We start from the raw sequence: 16,069 nt of genomic DNA, 5'->3' as shown, positions 1-16,069 counted from the left end.
ATTTAATTGATGAAAGGAGAAAATATAAAAATGCAGTATATGAAGCAGGCGAAAAGGAATACAAACGTCTCAAAAATGAGATCGACAGGAAGTGCAAAATGGCTAAGCAGGGATGGCTAGAGGACAAATGTAAGGATGTAGAGGCTTATCTCACTAGGGGTAAGACAGATACTGCCTACAGGAAAATTAAAGAGACCTTTGGAGATAAGAGAACCACATGTATGAACATCAAGAGCTCAGATGGAAACCAAGTTCTAAGCAAAGAAGGGAAAGCAGAAAGGTGGAAGGAGTATATAGAGGGTCTATACAAGGGCGATGTACTTGAGGACAATATTATGGAAATGGAAGAGGATGTAGATGATGATGAAATGGGAGATACGATACTGCGTGAAGAGTTTGACAGAGCACTGAAGGACCTGAGTCGAAACAAGGCCCCCAGAGTAGACAACATTCCATTGGAACTACTGACGGCCTTGGGAGAGCCAGTCCTGACAAAACTCTACCATCTGGTGAGCAAGATGTATGAAACAGGCGAAATACCCTCAGACTTCAAGAACAATATAATAATTCCAATCCCAAAGAAAGCAGGTGTTGACAGATGTGAAAGTTATCGAACAATCAGTTTAATAAGCCACAGCTGCAAAGTACTAACACGAATTCTTTACAGACGAATGGAAAAACTAGTAGAAGCCGACCTCGGGGAAGATCAGTTTGGATTCCGTAGAAATACTGGAACACGTGAGGCAATACTGACCTTATGACTTATCTTAGAAGAAAGATTAAGGAAAGGCAAACCTACGTTTCTAGCATTTGTAGACTTAGAGAAAGCTTTTGACAATGTTGACTGGAATACTTTCTTTCAAATTCTAAAGGTGGCAGGGGTAAAATACAGGGAGCGAAAGGCTATTTACAACTTGTACAGAAACCAGATGGCAGTTATAAGAGTTGAGGGACATGAAGGGGAAGCAGTGGTTGGGAAGGAAGTAAGACAGGGTTGTAGCCTCTCCCCGATGTTATTCAATCTCTATATTGAGCAAGCAGTAAAGGAAACAAAAGAAAAATTTGGAGTAGGTATTAAAATCCATGGAGAAGAAATAAAAACTTTGAGGTTCGCCGATGACATTGTAATTCTGTCAGAGACAGCAAAGGACTTGGAAGAGCAGTTGAACGGAATGGATGGTGTCTTGAAGGGAGGATATAAGATGAACATCAACAAAAGCAAAACGAGGATAATGGAATGTAGTCGAGTTAAATCGGGTGATGCTGAGGGTATTAGATTAGGAAATGAGACACTTAAAGTAGTAAAGGAGTTTTGCTATTTGGGAAGCAAAATAACTGATAATGGACGAAGTAGAGAGGATATAAAATGTAGACTGGCAATGGCAAGGAAAGCGTTTCTGAAGAAGAGAAATTTGTTAACATCGAATAGGATTGGGGAGAAGAGAAGTTTGTGGCACAACTTGACCAGAAGAAGGGATCGGTTGGTAGGACATGTTCTGAGGCATCAAGGGATCACCAATTTAGTATTGGAGGGCAGTGTGGAGGGTAAAAATCATAGGGGGAGACCAAGAGATGAATACACTAAGCAGATTCAGAAGGATGTAGGTTGCAGTAGGTACTGGGAGATGAAGAAGCTTGCTCAGGATAGAGTAGCATGGAGAGCTGCATCAAACCAGTCTCAGGACTGAAGACCACAACAACAACATGTTCTCAACCCTGCAGTCACTATCTCTGTTGACACCTCAAACGGTAACTTGAACACTGTCCTGTGGTCTAGACCTGTATGCTCTAGTTTCACAGGGCCAATGTGTCCATTTGAATGTCTGAATGAAAGGTCGCTGGTCCCTTTCAGAATCCGTTAACAAGCCGCGTCGTGCACCAGTTTCACATAGAACACGCTGCTCAAAATGGACAGGTGAATCCCCATTAGTTCGCGAAATCAATGTGAACGTCATCTCGTAAAAACTGTTCAGTTTGCAATGCTTTCGGCCGCGCATACTCGATAGCAAAACTGAATTTCTACGTCGACTTTTGTTTTGAGTGTGTCGCGGTGCATCGAAGGAAGTAAGCTGCACGGAAACGACTGTAAATCACAACACCGCTCAACCGCTTACGCGGCAGAGATGTAAACAGAACCTCCGAGTTGTTGCCCCGCCGAAGGCAGACTGCGAGCACTCTGCTACAGAGGCAGGTCTCAGGCCTTTCCGATCGTATCGTTATCGGTTTCTAACTTACTGCCAAGTCATCATAGTACCATTTGAATTTGTTACATAGTAAATCGTCGACTGAACAGGACCAGAGAGATACTCACAATGGAAACACATTTGCACCCCAACAATCAACATCTTTGCTACCAAAATCTTTCAGCAAGTGAAGTAAAATTCCTTAATATCTTCTTAGATTGTGAGGTCCACCTCCATTACAAAATAAAAGCTGTTTGTTTGTTTTTGCTTCTTACTAGGTATGGTCCAGTCACATTAATGTGACCACTTCCTGTGCTCGAGTTTAACGAGCAATAACCACTCACAGACGGCAGGTGGCAGCACTAGCAGTGGAGGACATATAAAGTGAGACTGGGAATGCGGATAACAATGCAGTCGTTGTAATGTGGAAGCGGAGTGATGTATCTGACCTCCAAAGGGGCATGCTCATTGGCTTTCACACCAATAGTGGAAGCATTTCCGTAATGGCTCAATTTGTAAACTGTTCGCTTGCCGCGTGGTTAAAGTAAACCGAACATGGCAAAATCGCATTATCCAAAACGGCGTCGATACAACTGTGGTGCACCACGGGCCATAGATGACAGATGTGAACGACGGCCGCAGAGATGTGTACGGGAAAATAAACGTGCAACTGTTGAGCAACTGACCGTCTAGATGAATCAGTGGGCTAACAACAGTGTCTCCTCAACGACCGTTCAGCGAATGTTGTTGTGTATGGGCCTCCGCATGAATCAGTGGGCTAACAACAGTGTCTCCTCAATGACCGTTCAGCGGATGTTGTGTATGGGCCTCCGCAGCAGGCGCTTGGTTCATGTACCCATTCTGACTGCTGTTCATAGGCGAAGAAGGCTGGAATTTGCACACCGATACCGCAACTCGACGTCCACTGAGTGTCGGCAGGTGGCCTTTTCAGATGAATTGCGTTTAATGCTCCATCAGACAGATGGCCTTCGGCATGTACGGCCCTGCAACAATTCTCGGACGCGTCCAAGGCAGAGGAGGGAGCATTATTGTCTGGGGAATGTTTTCGTGGCATTCCATGGTGATCTCGTCGTTCTGGAAGGCACAATGGGTCAACACCACAAGTATGCATCTATCCTTGGGGACCATGTCCACCCCTCCATGCAGTTTATTTTTCCTCAGCACCACGGCATCTACCAGCAGGACAATGCAACACGCCACACAGCTCACAGTGTAAGTGCGTGGTTTCAACAGCTTCAGGATTACTTTACCGTACTCCACTGTCCGCCAGCCCCCCTCATCCCTTCATCCTGGATTTAAACCAAATCGAGAATCTGTAGGATCACCTCAATCTGGCTGTTCGCGTCGTGGATCCTCAGCAGTGAAACATAGCGCAACTGGTCACGGAACTGGAGTTGGCTTGTCTGCATATCCCTGTCGGTAACTTCCAGAACCTCAACGACTCTCTTCCTGCACGTCCGTGATGCAAAAGATGGTTATTCATGCTTTTGACAGGTAGTAACATTAATGTAACTGGACCATGTATTTATATATTATATGAATGACAATACTGTTTTAAACATGTTTCTATATAACAGTTTTTTTTGGCGTAGGCCTCCTATCAGTAGGTTATAAACAAATTTTTGATGAACAACGTTTTAAGGTTTTTTGGTTCCACTCACGATTTTGAGTGGTCCTTCTTCGCATCTGACGCACTTGGCAGAGCCGGATACTATAGTAATAATCAAGTTAGCTGATGAGGCTGAGTAAATGGTACCCCCTCCATTCAGAAAACAATACATTGTGTCTTTGATTATACTGCTCTCTGTTAACGACTCACACATACATTAAAGTGTTTTTACGCCAAGGCTTTACATACGTTCATTTTCCATTAGCCTAATTCTGTGTTTCTTTTATATTTATCAGAAAACTAAAAGAATATGCCACACCTCCGCAGTGATTATCGATGAGCTGGCTGAACACCCGGTCCATATAACCACAAAGTCTTTAGCAATATATAGCACATATTCCGGAAGCCACTGAAGTTGAAACATGTATCAACAACTTCAATAGATATATGGCCTATTGTGAGGTGTCATTTGAGCATTTGGCACATTGTTGAGATGCTGCAGAAACTATCCCCAGTGGCCCACAGTGATAGACAGCTTCCCAAAAGACCACGCAAATTAAAAAGAAATCGTAGTTACACAACGGAAAACCGTTTGTCTTATTAAATTATTATGGATGGCTCAGGTAAGCATGAAATATAGTTTCCACATCTCACATAGACATACTGATAATGCAACCCAACAAACTATAAAAAGAAACTATGGATCACTATAACAGTCTGGTTCATTGTTAGAAGACACCAAAAATGTTTTATCTACTGAATCAAGAACGTAATTAATTATTGAGAGAACAAGGGATTGAAAGCATGTACAATAGCGTTGGCACAGGGGGATGGATACGTGATAGAAACGATATCAAAACAGTGTTCACGAATATGACCAACGGTCACTGAATAAGTTAATGAACTACCGAAAAATCCCGGAAAAGCATAAACAGCCACTAATACTCTCGACTAAGTGCATCGTGGGTTCAACTAGTCAGTTGTGAAAATCAAATCAGCAGAATGAAAGTTTGAACCAAGATAAACGACTTGATGAACGCAAATCTGGCCCATGCTTACCACTCTAGTAATGCACGAGTGTGGAGGTGCCTCAAGCCCCGTGGAGAAGTCTTCCCTATGACACCCTAAGGAGAAGTGTTCGTTGTGGTGGCCTAAGAGCAAGTGCTCTCTCACTCTCCTCTAAAATACTTAGCTGCTTCTGCCAGCACCGGAATCTCACTGGTCAGCTGCAACAGACCTGGTGAGTTCCGACCAATGATAATTTAATAAGCATGCTACAAAATTTCCGATTCTTACAGATTCTGGCATGGTTAACAAATGAATGCTGAAAGTCTGTCCCATCTTTTGACAGGTTTCTATTTATGTCCATTGAAAAACTGTGCATGTACACATGCATGAGTTCTCTTTCCTTCTACCAAAATAACTGCTGTGAGGCAATCAAGATCTCTTTACTAAATTTTGAACAAAAATTTCAGCTGGCCTCCTTCAGGCTCATGTATCATACACTACCGGTGTCACTGTCTTCTCCTCTTCATCAGGTCTTATCTTTGCTAAAAGGCATTCCATTTCCTTAGTGTACAATGAAACTTTGTAACAGGCTGGGCCACCTTCGTCTGTTTCTTCTGCTGTGTTCGACAGTAGAGCACACTTCTCAATGTTTACCTGACCACGACTTGGCTTTAAGTAGACACATTTTTATGACCCGTACAGTTCACCATGTGACTATCGCCTTTTGCCAGCCAGCTAAAAGCCCCAGGTTGCAGCACATTACAAGAATGTGATATATATATATATATACAGGGTGTTTCAAAAATGACCGGTATATTTGAAACGGCAATAAAAACTAAACGAGCAGCGATAGAAATACACCGTTTGTTGCAATATGCTTGGGACAACAGTACATTTTCAGGCGGACAAACTTTCGAAATTACAGTAGTTACAATTTTCAACAACAGATGGCGCTGCAAGTGATGTGAAAGATATAGAAGACAACGCAGTCTGTGGGTGCGCCATTCTGTACGTCGTCTTTCTGCTGTAAGCGTGTGCTGTTCACAACGTGCAAGTGTGCTGTAGACAACATGGTTTATTCCTTAGAACAGAGGATTTTTCTGGTGTTGGAATTCCACCGCCTAGAACACAGTGTTGTTGCAACAAGACGAAGTTTTCAACGGAGGTTTAATGTAACCAAAGGACCGAAAAGCGATACAGTAAAGGATCTGTTTGAAAAATTTCAGCGGACTGGGAACGTGACGGATGAACGTGCTGGAAAGGTAGGGCGACCGCGTACGGCAACCACAGAGGGCAACACGCAGCTAGTGCAGCAGGTGATCCAACAGCGGCCTCGGGTTTCCGTTCGCCGTGTTGCAGCTGCGGTCCAAATGACGCCAACGTCCACGTATCGTCTCATGCGCCAGAGTTTACACCTCTATCCATACAAAATTCAAACGCGGCAACCCCTCAGCGCCGCTACCATTGCTGCACGATAGACATTCGCTAACGATATAGTGCACAGGATTGATGACGGCGATATGCATGTGCGCAGCATTTGGTTTACTGACGAAGCTTATTTTTACCTGGACGGCTTCGTCAATAAACAGAACTGGCGCATATGGGGAACCGAAAAGCCCCATGTTGCAGTCCCATCGTCCCTGCATCCTCAAAAAGTACTGGTCTGGGCCGCCATTTCTTCCAAAGGAATCATTGGCCCATTTTTCAGATCCGAAACGACTACTGCATCACGCTATCTGGACATTCTTCGTGAATTTGTGGCGGTACAAACTGCCTTAGACGACACTGCGAACACCTCGTGGTTTATGCAAGATGGTGCCCGGCCACATCGCACGGCCGACGTCTTTAATTTCCTGAATGAATAATTCGATGGTCGTGTGATTGCTTTGGGCTATCCGAAACATACAGGAGGCGGCGTGGATTGGCCTCCCTATTCGCCAGACATGAACCCCTGTGACTTCTTTCTGTGGGGACACTTGAAGGACCAGGTGTACCGCCAGAATCCAGAAACAATTGAACAGCTGAAGCAGTACATCTCATCTGCATGTGAAGCCATTCCGCCAGACACGTTGTCAAAGGTTTCGGGTAATTTCATTCAGAGACTACGCCATATTATTGCTACGCATGGTGGATATGTGGAAAATATCGTACTATAGAGTTTCCCAGACCGCAGCGCCATCTGTTGTTGAAAATTGTAACTACTGTAATTTCGAAAGTTTGTCTGCCTGAAAATGTACTCTTGTCCCAAGCATATTGCAACAAACGGTGTATTGCTATCGCTGCTCGTTTAGTTTTTATTGCCGTTTCAAATATACCGGTCATTTTTGAAACACCCAGTATATATATATATATATATATATATATATATATATATATATATATATATATGTAGACTGAATTATTAAACATGTTACTGAACATTTTGGGAAAAAGCTGCCACGGAACGCTATGTACTCATTAGTGCGAGGAAGCGGGCACCTGTAAGTACGAATCATACTTCACATCACAATCACACTACAAGCGGAATGTCATCATTGACACCCATGTATTCTCCGATGGTAGGGGTCACCATTATATAATTTACATCTATGAATTTCTGTCATATCTTTGCCAGTCAATTGATTTTCTAACTAAGACAGTGGATATTGCCGAAAGGTTGGTAATTGATCATACCGGTTTGTTGCTATTAGTTAACCAGAAAATTTTGTACATAAACAGTTTGATGTCTGGATAATGAAGTCTCAGTCTTAGCAACAACTCTGCTGTGAAATCAAACTTTTTGACGAAAGCTACTGTCCAAAGATTCACTAGGAACGACTTTTGGCACCCCCATGTGTCTTATTTGCAAGCGATCAGAAATAGTAACAGTAGCGTCTATTTATTTATTTACTAGCTGGCACACAGGCGACGATAGCCTGCGTTAGAGTACAGTAAGGAATGGTTGACTAAATAAGCAGTTGTGGACTCATGTTCTACAATATACTAAACACATGGTCATGCATGCGATTCACTATGCCACGCATAACGACTCGCGGCAGACTGGAGACAGTGTAGACATGATGAGCAATATAGCTCTCGCAGGGAAGCAAATCCTAGCATAGGAACACGCTAATCTAAACTAATGGAAATGTTAGATAATAAAGTACCATTTACAGGGATATGATGAAATATGGAAACACGCGAATGTTCTGAGACGATATGAGTGCGTTATGTTGGAGCTAAGTGAATTCGAACTTGGGCAAATTGTTGGTGCTTGTATGGTGAGTGCTCCCGCAACAAAGGGAGTCGAAGTGTCTGGTTAATCAGGAGGCACCGAATCGAAGATTTATACTGAATACAGTGAAAACCTATACCACCCGCCAAGTCACAACGTGGACAAAAGTATATGCCGAGTGATCGTGACGGACGGTCATAGAAGAAGATTGTGACAAAAACAGGACAGCAGCAGCTAAAGCCTCTGCAGGTATCAATGTCTCACAAACGAGCCCTCTCATCACCAAAGCAACACTAAAAGAGTGCCATAAGTCAGGAATTGCAGGACGAGCTGGAATTGCAAAGCAACTCATCAATGATTCAAATGGCTGTAACAGGAAAATGTGGCGGCCAAGCCATAAAACTTGGATTGTGGAGCAATAGAAGAAAGTCATTTGATCGGATGAGTCTTCTTTCACACTGTTTCCAACTTCTGGGCGGGTTTACGTCGCAAGATTGAAACAGGGAGGGGGTTCGGTGATGATTTCGGCAGCCATATTGTGGTATTCGATGGGCCCCAAGTTACCTCTGTAAGGCCGCATTACTGCCAAGGACAATTTCACCAGCTTAGCTGATCAGGTCCCTCCCATGGTACAACATTTGCTCCCCGATGGGGATTCTGTGTTCTAATACGACAGGGGCGCTGTACACACAGTTCACATAGTACAGGACTGGTTTTGTGAGAACGAGGATGAATTGTCACATCTCCCCTGGCCAACACAGTCACCAGATGTCACTATTATCGAGCATTTGTGATCTACTATGAAGAGAAGAGTGCGTGATCGATATCCATCTTCATCGTCGATACCTGAACTTCCCACTGTTTTGCAGGGATAATAGTATAAGATTCCCTTCGAAACCATACAGGACTTATATTTATCTATTTCGAGACGACTGGGAGGTGTTTCGAATGCCAACGGGTTTCCTACACCATAAATTACAGGCCCATATTCAAAAAATGGTTCAAATGCCTCTGAGCACTATGGGACTTAACTGCTGTGGTCATCAGTCCCCTAGAACTTAGAACTACTTAAACCTAACTAACCTAAGGACATCACACACATCCATGCCCGAGGCAGGATTCGAACCTGCGACCGTAGCGGTCACGCGGCTCCAGACTGTAGCTCCTAGAACCGCACAGCCACTCCGGCCGGCTACAGGCCCGTATTATTAACGTCGTTATGCAGCACGATTTTTGAACACACTATGTGGTCAAAAGTATCCGGGCACCCCCAAAAACATACGTTTTTCATATTAGGTGCATTTTGCTGCCACCTACTGCCAGTTACTCCATATCAGCGACCTCATTAGTCATTAGACATCGTGAGAGAGCAGAATGGGGCGCTCCGCGGAATTCACGGACTTCGAACATAGTCAGGTTAGTGAGTGTCACTTGTGTCATTAGTCTGTACGCGAGATTTCCATATTCCTAAACATCCCTGGGTCCATTGTTTGCGATGTGATAGTGAAGTGGAAACGTGAAGGGACACGTACAGCACAAAAGCGTACGACCCGACCTCGTCTGTTGACTGACAGAGACCGCCGCCAGTTGAAAAGGGTCGTAATGTGTAATAGGCAGACACCTATCCAGACCATCATACAGGAATTCCAAACTGCACCAGGATCCATTGCAAGTACTATAACAGTTTGGCGGGAGATGAGGAAACTTGGATTTCATGGTCGGGCGGCTGCTCATAAGCCACACATCACGCCGGTAAATGCCAAACAGATGCCTTGCTTTACGTAAGGGGAGTAAACATTGGACGATAGAACAGTGGAAAAACGTTGTGTGGAGTGACGAATCACGGTACACAACGTGGCGATCCTATAGCAGGGTGTGGGTATGGCTAATGCACGGTGAATGTCATTTGCCAGCGGGCGTAGTGCCAACAGTAAAATTCGGAGGCGGTGGTGTTATGGTGTGGTCGTTTTTTTTCATGGAGGGGGTTGCACCCCATGTTGTTTTGCGTGGCACTATCACAGCACAGGTCTACATTCATGTTTTATTCACCCTCTTGTTTCCCACTGTTGAAGAGCAATTCGGGGATAGCGATTGCATCTTTCAACACGATCGAGCACCTCTTCATAATGCACGGCCTATGGCGGAGTGGTTACACGACAATAACATCCCTGTAATGGACTGGCCTGAACAGAATCCTGACCTGAATCCCATATAACACCTTTGGGATGTTTTGGAACGCCGACTTAGTGCCAGGCCTCACCGACCGACATCGATACCTCTCCTCAGTGCAGCACTCCTTGATTAATGTGCCGCCATTCCCCAAGAAACCTTCCACCACGTGATTGAACGTATGCTTTAGAGAGTGGAAGCTGTCATCAAGGCTGAGGGTGGGCCAACATGATACTGAATTCCAGCATTACCGATGGAGGGCACCACGAATTTGTAAGTAATTTTTAGCCAGGTGTCCGGATAATTTTGATCACATAGTGTATATGTGGTGTTCGAACATTATGAATTACCTGAAAGAAATCTGTCTATTGACGTACAGTCAACACGGATTTAGAAAACATCGTTCTTATGAAACACAACTAGCTCTTTACTCGCATGAAGTGCTGAGTGCTATTGATAAAGGAATCCGTTAAACTTTGGTTACACGATAAATCAGTCAAATATAAAGTCCATAAGTTCAGCTAAATATCTAGGAATTACGTTTACGAACAACTTAAATTGCTTCCGTATGTTTGGTATGATTTTCACGTTACTGCTGTATCTTATAATGGTTGTAGACTTGTTGTGATTAACTGGATACGCATTTATCTCTGCATAGCGTACTGTAGTGAAACGTTCGTTCACTCTGTTCTTCATGATGCTGTGGCGTCGGACGGTATCTCAATCGTGTATATAGATTTTCTACACTCGAGCCCACGGCCAGAATCCACGCGTTCCTAACCATGTGCAGCGCACAAAGGCAATACACGGACTACCAAAACGATCATCTACATCTACATTCATACTCCGCAAGCCACCCAACGGTGTGTGGTGGAGGGCATCCTACGTGCCACTGTCATTACCTCCCTTTCCTCTTCCAGTCGCGTATGGTTCGCGGGAAGAATGACTGCCGGGAAGCCTCCGTGCGCGCTCGAATCTCTGTAATTTCACCTTCGTGAACTCCTCGGAAGGTATAAGTAGGGGGAAGCATTATATTCGATACCTCATCCAGAAACGCACCCTTCGAAACCTGGACAGCAAGCTACATCGCGATGCAGAGCACCTCTCTTGCAGAGTCTGCCACTTGAGTTTGCTAAACATCTCCGTAACGCTATCACGGTTACCAAATAACCCTGTGACGAAACGCGCCGCTCTTCTTTGGATCTTCTCTATCTCCTCCGTCAACCCGACCTGGTACGGATCCCACACTGATGAGCAATACTCAAGTATACGTCGAACGAGTGTTTTGTAAGCCACCTCCTTTGTTGATGGACTACATTTTCTAACGACTCTCCCAATGAATCTCAACCTGGCACCCACCTTACCGATAATTAATTTTATATGATCATTCCACTTCAAATCGTTCCGTATGCGTACTCCCAGATATTCTACAGAAGCAACTGCTAACAGTGTTTGTTCCGCTATCATGTTCTTGGGCAGATTACATTCCATCATATCTTGAGAGGCGGAAACACGTAATGCACCCAGTAACATTGTCGAGCATGATCGTTTGTGTTGTCTAGGTGCTATGGTGTGGGGAGGCATAATGTTGGATAGACGTACTGATGTCCAAATCTTTGAACACGGTACGCACGCATCAGTCAACGTTATTGTGACTCTATACTCCTTCCCCAAGTGCATCTTTTAAGGGTGTCTTCAGTCCTCGCTTCATTTTTATGGATGACAATGGGCGACCCTATCTAATGGCGCAGGTGGAGGAGATCCTGGAACGAGAGAATATTCGGTGACTGGACTGACCTACCTGTGGCCAGGACATAAATCCCATCGCGCACGTATGGGATGCTTTGGAGAAACGTATTCCAGCACTTCCACATGCACCAGCACCCATCCAGCAGTTTTTAACAGAGCTGGTGGAGGAATGGAACGCCCTATTATGGGAACCACCATTTACGACAGTCTGATCTCCGTTGTGCTTAGTCATGCAAGCAGGTAACGTAGCGCTGCGACATGCGGCGAGAGAGAATGAGCACACGGGCATATCTGAGTGACTTAAAGTACGAAAGTAAACTTGACAGAAATGCGTTGAAACGAGATAGACAAACTTGCTATAAACGTTCACTGACTGAACTCAGAATTAGTAACGGAACGCAAAACAGGACAGAAAAAGCATCACTTAGTGCACTAGATTATAAATAACCTTAACTGAGACGAATTCTAATAATCTGACTGCCTCGCTTAGCGGCCTACGTCGTTTGGTGTGGCAGTATATAGACAAATGAAGAATGGAAATGGAAAACATCCCAAGTGGCAAGTCTGACATTTGTCAGTAGAATGAAAAAACAATGTATCTCTGTGTGTACATAACTGGTTTTGTATCCTAAACAATGAGAAGGTATTTTGATACCACAGAATTATGCTGCTCGCAGCATCAACACAAAAAAATGAGACAAATTAGCAAACAAATACTTGATTATGAACGTTCTCAGTGTAGTATCAGGAAACTGACTGCTTCTAAATGCCAATAAGAAACTTCTTACAAGTTGATTCTTGCAAAGAAGAGAATAGAAAACAGCCACTGTTACAAATATTATTTATGTTGTTAACGTTAGTTGTTGGCTGTTTTTTCCAATAACTAATGGAAACAAGAACAAATGTCATATAAACTTGAACAGCCGCCTGAAGGTGGACATGTCGGTTCAAAACTAGTCACAGCGTTATTTGTGCAAATAAATAGCACTATTAACAGTGGCTGGTTGCTTTTTTCTTCTTTGCAAGAATTAGCTTGTATTTTGTACATACCACGGCCAGAAACATGTTAAGTTTTCGACAAAAAACAAACACAAAGTTTTTGTTCTAACCGCCATTAATACTGATACACTACGTTTTATTTGTGATAACACAGGCACAGAAATGCGGCATTATGTTTTTAACTAGTAGAACTGTAGTCAACAAATACCATTTCTCATACCTTTTAAATTTTAGAACTCGAGGAAAAAGTTCAGCTTGGCACAAAGACCTTGCGCTATCTACTAAGGCATGTTTGAAATAGTTTCTCTATGATTTGGCACCTGGATCAAGTCTAGGGGCAAGCAACGAAGTAGCACTAAAAACGAATTTTGTGGAAAAATGGTACTTAGAACTTTCCTACTGCCATTTTTCAGATGATTTTTAGGCGAGCTCTGTTGACAACGTTGTGACGCAAGATCGTAATATGCAAATAAAACTATTGTACCAATTTGTAATGCGTAAATTGTAGGTTAACAAAGTAGAATTACAACAAAAATTGTATTTGTTGTGGGAACACAGTCCCGTAGAATTTTTAAATGACTTCATATTCGCCATCGACTGTACTATTTATTTACAATATCCATTACTACAACTTCGACCTTAAGTTATAGGTTACAGGTACTGTAATCAAAGCAGTAGTCAAAATTAATCATTTTATAATGTTACTTCTGCTGTGTTTTCAGAACCTGTAACGACCTGACAATGGCCTATCGTCGAAATTGCAATAGTGGATATTGTAAATAAGTAGAACAGTCGACGGTGAATATGAAGTCATTTAAAATAATACGACCAAGGTGTTCTTTAAACATTGGAAAACGCACACAGTTTTATGTCAATGAGTTATTATTTCCCATGCTCCGCATGTGCATGCACAAAATTCTAAACAGTATTTCTATTTTCAGTTCAAAATTATTAACCATTTATTTTCCCCCGTAAAAATACAGGTGCGGATTCCATAGCAAGAGCTACGTGTGCTACACGGATAAAAAGCCTCTGCTACTAACACTACTAGTACACCTACTACCACTCTTGTCTGTTGTTCTGATGATGTTTCTGTCTTATCATTTTCAAGAGAATAGTAGAGGATGAAAGCAGACAATCTGACTACAACATTGTATATTAGATGTGATACTTGATTTGCTGTATAGAGAAAATGGATAATAAATAAAACTTCACTAGCGAATTGCGAAAGACGTCGCCGCGATCCGCTCACTGGCGCTTCCCACAGCAAACGAAAATACCACTCGACGACAGTGACTTGTCTGCAGCAAGCAGAGAAGGCAGCTGGCGCTGGAGTCGCTGCCCCCCTCCAGAACAACAATACCCTTCTACGATTGGGTCACAGGAGCGGGAGGCAGAGTGGAACAGGCGCATGCAACTAGCAGAGCAACAGGCGGCCAGCCGCTAACTGACTGCGGGCGGAATGAAAGCCAGCTTACGTACCTGCAGGCGGCGCGCGTGACGCTGTCGCGCTCGCACTGACCTCCACCTCCCACCTGCAGCCGCTATTACTGCGCTGCGCTTGCGAGACGCTGTTCGCTGTTCCAGTGGCGGGAGCGAAGCTACAAGGCGCAGCGCCGCACTGAAAGTTACGGCCAGGCCATTACTCTGGCACTCATGACAAAATCTTCTTGGTCGTCAGGCCACCTCACGTTCCTTTTCAAACTTCTTTACTGGTCGATGTTTCGACCTCTCTCCTGGGATCTTCTTCAGGATTTCTCTGGTGCCCTGTAAGGCTGAACATTTTCGCGTTCACTTCAAAAGGCTATTTTCCCGCGCTTTTTCGGAACTATTGGATGAAAAACCTTTCGGCTGCTGTTGCTGGACCGTTGTCATTGGGAACATACTGAAAGCAGGTACTGAAAGAAAGGGAGAATCGAAAGTATTATTCAGAATGAGATTTTCACTCTGCAGCGGAATGTACGCTGATATGAAAGTTCCTGGCAGATTAAAACTGTGAGGCGGACCGAGACTCGAACTGGCAGAATTGAAGCTGTGAGGACGGGTCGTGAGTCGTGCTTGGAGAGCTCAGATAATGCCGGCTTGGTAGCACAGACTATTCGGTCAGAGAGCTGGCTGGTCTCTGTAATAAAACTACTGAGGGGCGAGATCAACAACGAACTTCAACGGATGTCATGTGACGTCCGCCACGACCAATACAAGGAACTTTAACGAACAAAATAAAAGAAAAACAAGATGGTAGAGCACTTAACCGCGAAAGGCAAAGGTCCCGAGCTCGAGTCCCGATCCGGCCCACAGTTTTAATCTGCCAGGAAGTTTCATGAAAGTACACTACTGGCCATTAAAATTGCTACACCACGAAGATGACGTGCTACAGATGCGAAATTTCACCAACAGGAAGAAGATGCTGTGATAAACAAATGATTGGCTTTTCAGAGCGTTCACACAAGGCTGGCGCCGGTGGCGACACCTACAACGTGCTGACATGAGGAACGTTTCCAACCGATTTCTTATACACAAACAGCAGTCTACCGGCGTTGCCTGGTGAAACGTTGTTGTGATGCCTCGTGTAAGGAGGAGAAATGGGTACCATCACGTTTCCGACTTTGATAAAGGTCGGATTGTAGCCTATCGCGATTGCGGTTTATCGCATCGCGACATTGCTGCTCGCGTTGGTCGAGATCCAATGACTGTTAGCAGAATACGGAATCGGTGGTTTCAGAAGGGTAATACGGAACGCCGTGCTGAATACCAACGGCCTGGTATCACTAGCAGTCGAGATGACAGGCATCTTATCCGCATGGCTGTGACGGATCGTGCAGCCACGTCTCGATCCCTGAGTCAACAGATGGGGACGTTTACAAGACAACAACCATCTGCACGAACAGTTCGACGACGTTTGCAGCAACATGGACTATCAGCTCGGAGACCATGGCTGCGGTTACCCTTGACGCTGCATCACACACAGGAGCGCTTGCGATTGTGTACTCAACGACGAACCTGGCTGGCTCAAATGGCTCTGAGCACTATGGGACTCAACTGCTGAGGTCATTAGTCCCCTAGAACTTAGAACTAGTTAAACCTAACTAACCTAAGGACATCACAAACATCCATGCC

General features: G+C 44.1%; 1 protein-coding gene across 1 annotated transcript in view; it reads right to left on the bottom strand.

The window, feature by feature from the left end:
- Positions 1–14,459, bottom strand: part of LOC124722067 (solute carrier family 28 member 3-like) — a 398,190-nt gene extending 383,731 nt beyond the window's left edge. Inside the window, exon 1 of the mRNA XM_047247266.1 lies at positions 14,435–14,459. The gene's annotated coding sequence lies outside the window, so the exon portion shown is untranslated. The remainder of the gene's footprint in view (positions 1–14,434) is intronic.
- Between the last annotated feature and the right edge of the window lie 1,610 nt (positions 14,460–16,069).

Source organism: Schistocerca piceifrons, chromosome X (assembly GCF_021461385.2).
Source record: "Schistocerca piceifrons isolate TAMUIC-IGC-003096 chromosome X, iqSchPice1.1, whole genome shotgun sequence".
In the NCBI taxonomy this organism is placed as follows: Eukaryota; Metazoa; Arthropoda; class Insecta; order Orthoptera; family Acrididae; genus Schistocerca; species Schistocerca piceifrons.
The sequence above is the reverse complement of the archived record's forward strand: the minus strand, read 5'-3'. Positions and strand labels throughout refer to the sequence as shown.